This window comes from Aotus nancymaae, unplaced genomic scaffold (genome assembly GCF_030222135.1).
Source record: "Aotus nancymaae isolate 86718 unplaced genomic scaffold, 86718_ANA_hifiasm-v0.15.2.pri h1tg000210l, whole genome shotgun sequence".
Taxonomy (NCBI): Eukaryota; Metazoa; Chordata; class Mammalia; order Primates; family Aotidae; genus Aotus; species Aotus nancymaae.
The window spans coordinates 38,734-47,385 of NW_026988625.1; the positions used below are offsets into that span (position 1 = coordinate 38,734).

At 50.4% G+C, this 8,652-nt stretch overlaps 1 pseudogene; it reads left to right on the forward strand.

Annotated features, from left to right (window-relative positions):
- Positions 1-5,102: 5,102 nt before the first annotated feature.
- Positions 5,103-5,218, forward strand: LOC135273047 (U6atac minor spliceosomal RNA; annotated as a pseudogene).
- Positions 5,219-8,652: the final 3,434 nt, after the last annotated feature.

Here is an 8,652-nt window from a genome sequence, read left to right on the forward strand (position 1 = left end):
CAGCCCCAGCCTGTCCCGGAGCGCCGGAAAGGCTAGCACGAGGGTCGCACCCGGCCTGTCCACACACCTACGAGCCGCAGGCGGGGTCCCAGAACCAGCTCGACCCTGGCACCAACGGACGGAGGCCCGCGGTTCTCTGCGGCAAAGCCTGCGAGTTGTCCCAGGAGCCTCGGAGCTCGGAATCGGGACAGCGCGGGAATAGGAATGCGCAGGCGCGGGACAGACTGGAGGGGCCCCGGAGGGGGACGGTGCAGGTGCAGGGCTTGCCGGGGTCTGCGGGGACGCCTGGGCCCGGCCGCGCGGGCGGCTCCGAGGCGATAAACCGACCCGCGGGCGAACACTGGGGGAAGGCGGTCCTGGCTCTTACCGCGCGGCGCCGCATCGCTCCCTCGCAGGCTCGTGGCTGGGGCCGGGCGGAGCTCACCCAGTGGCTCAGTCGGGACCCTTTGAGTCCGGCCTCAGGATAGCAGCCAACCCCGCGGCGTCGCTTGCTGGGACCGCCTAGGCTCCCTCTCGGCCTTCGTCCTTGACCCGCCCCTTCGCGCCTCGCAGGCTTGCGGCCGCCTGCGCAGGCGCCGTGCGGACCCCGCCCACACTTCCTCATGGCGCAGGCGCCGAAGCCCCGCCTCTCTAGCTCGCGTCGCTCCCGACACTGGGTCGCGCAGGCGCCCTACCATTTGCCTGGTCAAGGAAAAAAATATATATATATACCTGGCCAGACAATGCGCACGCGTCATGACTTGTGCCGGAGCCTAGGAAGGCGGGTCCCTTTAGAGGCCCCAATGGGCCCTGTGTAACGTTGCTTAGGGTGCGCTAGTCCCAAAGAGTGTCCTCAGCGTGTTTACAGTGTGCCAAGGACGGTGCTAGGCATGAGCCAGACAGTGGTGAGAAAAACACAAAGCCCTGCCTCCTGCCGCTCCCGATACATAAGGGAATACAGACAAAAAAAATAAGCGAGCAACCTGTATATATATGTAATATTAACGAAATTCTATTACGTGGCAAATGGACAGGTTGCAATGATCATACAGGTTTTTTCCTTTGATAGTTTGTGCTACTTTAATAGTTTTTTATTACATCACCTTAGTTTCCTAGGAAAACCGTAACTTGGGGCCGGGCGCGGTGGCTCACGCCTATTCCAGCACTTTGGGAGGCCGAGGCGGGTGCATCACGAGGTCAAGAGATCGAGACCATCCTGGTCAACATGGTGAAACCCCGTCTCTACTAAAAATACGAAAATTAGCTGTGCGTGGTGGTGCATGCCTGTGGTCTCAGGTACTTGGGAGGCTAAGGCAGGAGAATTGCCTGAACCCAGGAGGTGGAGGTTGCGGTGAGCCGAGATCGCACCATTGCACTCCAGCCTGGGTAACAAGAGCTAAACTCCGTCTTAAAAAGAAAGAAAAAAAAGAAAACCATAACTTGGTCGTTATACATGTTTAATACGTTGCTGGATTTTTGCTGATATTTTATTTAGCATTTCTGCATATTTGTCCATAAGAAGTTAGTCTATACTTTTGCCTCCTTGTACTATTCATGTCCGGTTTGGTATTAAGCTTATACTAAATTCACAATGAGTTGGGGAGAATTCCATTTGCTTCTTTTTCTGAAAGATTATGTAGGCCGGGCGCGGTGGCTCACACCCATAATCCTTAGCACTTTGGGAGGCCGAGGCAGGCGATTACCTGAAGTCGGGAGTTCAAAACCAGCCTGGCCAACATGGTGAAACCCTGTCTCTACTAAAATTACAAAAAATTAGCCGGGTGCAGTGGCGTGTACCTGTAATCCCAGGAGAATCACTTGAACCTGGGAGGCAGAGGTATGGTGAGCTGAGATCACGCCACTTCACTCCAGCCTGGGCTACAGAGAGACTTCATCTCAAAAAAAAAAAAAAAATTATGTGGAAGATAAAGACTCTCTGTTTTTTGCAATGTTTGCTGGACTTGTCTATAAAATCATCTGGGCCAGGTGTTTTTCTTTAGTTTTGTTTTTTGTGAGATTTTTGAGGGGATGGGGTACAGGTGATTTTAAAATAAGCATTCAATTTCTTTTTTTTTTTATTGCGTTTTGGGTTTTGGGGTACATGTGAAGAACATGCAAGATTGTTGCATAAGTGCATACGTGGCAGTGTGATTTGCTGCCTTCCTCCCCTTCACCTATATGTGGCATTTCTCCCCATGCTATCTCTCCCCAACTCCCCACCCCCCCACTGTCCCTCCCCTATTTCCCCCCAACAGACCCCAGTGTATAGTGCTCCCCTCCCTGTGTCCATGTGTTCTCATTGTTCAACACCCGCCTATGAGTGAGAACATGCGGTGTTTGATTTTGTGTTCTTGTGTCAGTTTGCTGACAATGCAATTTCTTTTCTTCTTCTTTTTTTTTTTTTTTTGAGACAGAGTTTCGCTCTCGTTACCCCCACAGGAGTGCAATGGCAGGATCTCGGCTCAATGCAATTTCTGTCTCCCGGGTTGGAACAATTCTCCTGCCTCAACCTCCTGAGTAGCTGGGATTACAGGCATGTGCCACCACGCCTGGCTAATTTTGTATTTTTAGTAGAGACGGGGTTTCTCCGTGTTGGTCAAGCTGGTCTCGAACTCCCGACTTCAGGTGATCCACCCGCCTCCGCCTCCCAAAGTGCTGAGATTACAGGCATGAGCCACCACGCCCAGCCTCAATTTCTTTAATGGTTCTAGATGTTGACTTTTCTGTTTCTTCCTAGTTCATTTTTATGAAGTTGTATTTTTCTTTTGAAACAGAGTTTCTCTGTTGCCCAGACTAGATTGCAGTCACTTGATCTCGGCTTTCTGCAACCTCTGCCTCCCAGGCTCAAGTGATTTTCCCATCTCAGCCTCCTGAGTAGCTGGGATTACAGGCATGGGTCTCCAGGCCTGGCTAATTTTTGTGCTTTTAGTCGGCATTTTACCATGCTGGCCAGGCTGGACTCGAACTCCTGTCCTCGGATGATCCACCCGCCTTGGCCTCCCAAAGAGCTGGGATTACAGGCGTGAGCCACCCCACCCAGACTGAAGTTGTATTTTTTTTATAAAATGGTCTGTTTTGATATTTTTACAAATAGCTGGCATAAAGTTGTTTATGTAATTTCCTTATGATTTTTGTCTTAACATTATTTTTATTTTTTATTTTTTTGAGACTGAGTCTTGCTCTATTGCCCAGGCTGCAGTCCAGTGGCCTGATCTCGGCTCACTCCGCCTCCTGAGTTTAAGGGAATCTTGTGCCTCAGCCTCTGGAGCAGCTGGGATTACAGGTGCCTGCTACCTTACCCAGCTAATTTTTGTATGTTCGGTAGAGACACAGTTTCACCATGTTTGCCAGGCTGGTCTCAAACTCCTGACCTCCAGTGAGCCGCCAGTCTCGGCCTCCCAAAGTGCTGGGATCACAGACGAGAGCCACCACACCCAGCCCATTTATTTCCAAACAGACAATACGTTTGTGAAACCCCGTCTCTACTAAAAACAGCAAATTCACAGGCATGGTGGTGCACTCCTTTAATCCAAGGTACTCAGCAGGCCGAGACAGGAGAATCGCTGGAACCCGGGAGGCAGAGGTTACAAGGACCTGAGATCACACCATTGCACTCTAGCCTGGGCAACAAGAGCAAAACTTTGTCTCAAAAAAGCAAAAACAAAAAACCAGAATAGCCGGCAACCCATAACAGCACCCATTTTGTAGATGAGAAATCTGGGATGCAAAGACACAGCTAGTGAATGATGGAATCAGGATTCAAATTCAGGCCGCCTAGTTATGAGGACCATATTCAGAGAATTAAAGGAAACTATGTTTTGTTTTGATTTTTTTTCTTCAACTTTTAAGTTCCAGGGTGTGTGTGCAAGATGTGCAAGTTCTTTACATACATAAACATGTACCATGGTGGTTTGCTGCACCGACCAACCCATCATTTAGGTATCTAGCCCAGCATCCATTAGCTGTCCTGCCTGATGCTTTCCCTCCCCCCAGTCCCACCCCTCGACAAGCCCCAGTGTGTGTTGTTTCCCCGAAACGTGTCCATGTGTTTTCATCGTTCAGCTCCCACTTATAAGTGAAAACAGGCAGTGTTTAGTTTTCTGTTCCTGCGTTAGTTTGCTGAGAATTATGCCTTCTAGCTTCATTCATGTCCTTGCAAAAGACATGAATTTGTTTCTTTTTTTTTTTTTTTTTTGTGACGGAGTTTCATTCTTGTTGCCCAGACTGGAGTGCAATGGCCCGATCTCGGCTCACTGCAACCTCTGCCTTCCAGGTTTAAGCAATTCTCTCGCCTCAGCCTCCTGAGTAGCTGGGATTACGGGCGCCCACCACCATGCCCAGCTAATTTTTTGTATTTTTAGTAGAGACCGGGTTTCACTGTTGGTCAGGTTGGTCTCGAACTCCTCACCCCATGATCCCCCCACCTCAGCCTCCCAAAGTGCTGGGATTACAAGTGTGAGCCACCGTGCCCAGCCCAGATAGGCTCTTAATGTGAGGTTTTATGGGAATCTGGAGGAGTTAGGCTGTACTCATATTGTCACTGGAGGTGTCAGAAGCTAAAAGGGATTCTGATGTTTTATTTATTTATTTATTTATTTATATTTTTGAGATGGTGTCTCTCTCTGTCGCCCAGGCTGGAGTGCACTGGCACGATCTCGGTTCACTGCAACCTCTGCCTCCCAGGTTCAGGCGATTCTCCTGCCTAAACCTCCCTAGTATCTGGGACTACAGGCGCCCGACACCATGCCCAGCTAATTTTTTGTATTTTTAGTAGAGATGGGGTTTCACCATGTTGGCCAGGCTGGTCTTGAACTCCTGACCTCAGGTGCTCTGCCCACTTTGGCCTCCCAAAGTGCTAGGATTACAGGCGTGAGCTAACACGCTTGGCCATGTTTTGTCTTCCCTGTTGTTTTGGGGGTTCACTAGAGACTACTTCGTCACAAGGTCTGAGACTGTCAGTTACTTCTGTTGCACTCCCTGTAATATACAGGTGTCCTGAGGATGGAGTGGTGTGGTGTGGTATGGAGGGAGGGAAGTGTTCTCTAGTCCTGTGACAAGGCTTCCAGGGAGTCTGAGGCCCTGTGCTGTGCCCTCCAGAAGTGCCTCTCAGTTTTCCCCTCTTTGCTGAGATTGAAAGGATAGAGGTTTGGCATTTCCCTTTCCCAGGCTGGCAATGTTCTGCAAAAATAGTTTTCCTTGAGGGCAGTTTTATCTTTTATGCTTTAAAAAACACTTTTTTATTTTCAAGGTTTCTGGGGCAGCAGATGGTATTTGGTTACATGAGTAAGTTCTTTCACAGTGATTTGAGATTTTGGGGCACACATCCCCTGAGTAGTATACACTGAACCCAATTTGTAGTCTTTTGTCCCTCACCCCATTTCCACCCTTTCCTCCTGAGTCCTCAAAGTCCATGGTGTCATTCTTAAGCCTTTGCATCCTGATAGCTCAGCTCTCGTTTTTGAGTGAGTAAGCAGACTGGAATACTCCGGGCCTATTTCAGAATGGTTACTCTTTTTCTCCCCCTGCTGGAGGCACTAGGGTATTTTTCTCTTATCTTCCCCCTGAGAGCATGAGAGTGGAGGTGTTCCTGGAGATTAAATGTATGAAAATGTGAGGATCCCCATAACACAGCCCCTCCCTTCAGAGTGTTCACCTCTCAAGCTGGCCCTCACTGAGCCTCCCACAATTCACCAATTACCGTTTGGAGTTTGCCTGCCCTGGTACTGGCTCCCACACAGGCCTCTGCTCAGCTGAGCTGTGATTCTCCGCATCTGCTGTCTTTCCCATTTACAGAGCAGTGGTTCAGCTGTGATCTCACTGCTCCGATGGGTCTAAGAAGAGGGGTGGATTTCCAGTTCATTCAGCTTTCTTGTTGTTGTAAGAATGGGAGTGATGACCTCAAAGCTCTGTACATATTAGCCTGCAAACTGAAAGTGTTTTAGTCCCTGAGAATTAAAATCTAGCTAGCTTTAGGTTGGTCCTGTGCAGACAGTCTCTTAGCATCCCTGTTTCTGAAAAATGGAAAAGATGTACGGTGGGAAGTAGAAAAGCTCCTTTTTAAAGTTTCCTTTCTTGTTAAAGAATGTGTGCTAATAACTCTGTTAAGACCTAACTTATGTAGCTGTTAAGCATTCCATGCTTACAGGCACGTAGTACATTCTATGTCCTTGTACTTTAACCAAGATACCTGTGCTGGACCTGCTAACAGGCATGTCCCAGCTCTCCATTGCTTTTACCTGTTTAGAAAAGTTTTAAGTTGTTAGACAATCGAGTTTTAGATTGTGCGATCTGGCTTCAGCCAACGAGATCAGACACAGCAGTAGGAATGACCCCAAATGAGTAAGGAATAAATTTGTCTGTTTTTCTTTGTTCTTTGTACTCTCGTGGCAAAATGGCTAGCGAAGGTACCCTTTCTGCAGTCCAGGGAGTCAAAATTGCATTGCTGAAAGATCCTTTGTCTCAGTGCGAGTTTTCTTTGCGGCATCGAGCATCTATTTCCAACACATAATCAAGGAATCCTCCTTTTCTCAAAGCAGGATGCCATACGCTGCTCAGGAATAAGTGACATACTACAATTAATGTTTCCTTTGGTGACAGAGCAGAAGTGAATTTCATTCCTCCTTCCCCCTGGCCCAGGAGCTTCCATGCCAGGCCCATCCTCTCTGGGTGAGATGTGTATGTAGGTATGGGAGCAGCAGAAGTTTCAAGAGGCAGAATGAGTTTCCCAGTCTGGCGCCTGCTTGATCCCTCCCCGGCACCTGCTTGATCCTGAGCCACCATCCCGTAAACACTGAGCACTTTTTAAATTGCTGTCCATCATTGTAGCCATCAAGTTGTGCTACTGACTACACTCCATTGACTGGGCCAGTGGAGACTCAGCAATTAGTTCAGACCTCACACATCAAAATTCACACAAACCAAGACTTTCTCCCCCTAGGTCCACAGGACACAGACACATGAAAATAATGGAAATAAGAAGCTTTATGATAAGGTATGGGGAAGGACAAGCCGGAGAACCTTAGTTCAGCCAAGCCGGCGGTGTCCTTGGCTGTGCTGTGCTGTCACTGTGGGGCATCAAAAGGGCCTGGATTGATGGAAAGAAGCTTTCACTGGAGGCAGCAGGAGGCCTAGGAGGGGAAGCTGAGAAGCGGGGCTGGTATCCATGGGGGTGACCTCCAAGTCAGTTGTTGCTGGGGAGCTAGTTTGGCAGATGTGCTGGTTGCAGGGCTGGAACTGGCTTTAGATACAGTGATCCACAGACTGTGACAGGAACACTAGGGTCAGGGCAATCTGGGGCTCTGTGTGGAGAAAACAGGAAAATCCACACACCCTGAAGACGGGGATTCCATTCTGCTGGTGCTGAGTGAAGTGAGGAAGGGCTGCTGAAGCAGCTGCAAGAGCAGGAGAGGCAGGGCTTGGGCTTCTCCTGGTGCAATCCGTGCTTGGATCTGGGGAGGGGGCAGGGGGCAGCAAGGTGAATGGTGCTGAGGCCCAGGAGTGGCAAGAGATGGCAGGAAGGGGATCTGAGGAGAACAGGGGGCCTGCTGAGTGGCGCTTCCTCCCAGACACAGCAGATATAGAGGCGGCCCCTGCAGCAGATGCTAGGAGGGCCACTGGGCCCAGGCAGTCCTGGGACCTGTGTCTCTAGTGTTGGGAATTTATGCTGAGTCCTAGAGTTCAGGAGGAAGATGAGCCATCCCTGCTGTAGGTGAGGACAAAGCTAGGTAAGGCCGTGAGGCTCTACAGTCCCAGATGACCGTGGCCTCTCCTTGCAGTGCACTGTTGATGCACCAGAGCGCTGTCTCCTTCTCCAGGTCCAGGTCTTCAGCAGTGACCCGGAACCCCAGCTGTAAGGGAGAAAGCAGCATCAGAGTCTCCCCTCACCAGCGTGGCAGCAGGGGAAACTTGCATCTATGGGGCTTAGAGGTCTGCGATGTGGGGAAGCCGTTCCTGGAGGTTTTGGCCCTGGTGCTGCCTCTGCCACCTTTGCACATTGGGTGTGACCCCAAAAGACAGCCCGCGGGCTGCCCTCATTCACTGTTTTTGAGGAACTGAGGGGCAGCCGGCAGTGGGATGATGCTGGCCTCCTCTTCCTCTTTAGCCATGGGGAGCCTCCATGGCACTGTAGGAGCTGGAGATGGGATTTTGTTTGGGTCAGGGGTTCATCCAGGAGCGCTGAGATTTCAGGTCATATCTGACTTCCGACCTCTGGGCGTGGAGGTCTCTCTGCAGAGGCCCGGGCCTGGGCACTAAGAGCAAGGGGTCTCCATTATCACGTAGGGGCCTAAATGCAGACTGTGCATCCCTGGCGCCCTTGGAGACCCTTTTCTCATCATCAGGATTCTCCTGGACTCTGAGGTCCTTGTCCTGCTCAGGCATCCCTGCCACGCTCTCCCTGAGGGTCCTCAACATGATATACTCTGGACAGCAGTCTGGGGCACACACAGCTGGCTGTTGTGGGCCCCAAACGGGTGACTCCCTGCTTCTGGGCCCCACCGAGAGTCCCTGTGCTCATTGCACTGGCTGAGCTGCAGGACATTCTGGAACTGCAAGCACACAGCACTGGCTTGCTGTGGTACCTGTGCATCCAAATTGAAGGCAGGATCACCAGGAAGAAACACAGGCCTTGCAGGATCATGGAATATCTTCATGGAGTAGCTTTGACACACCGCT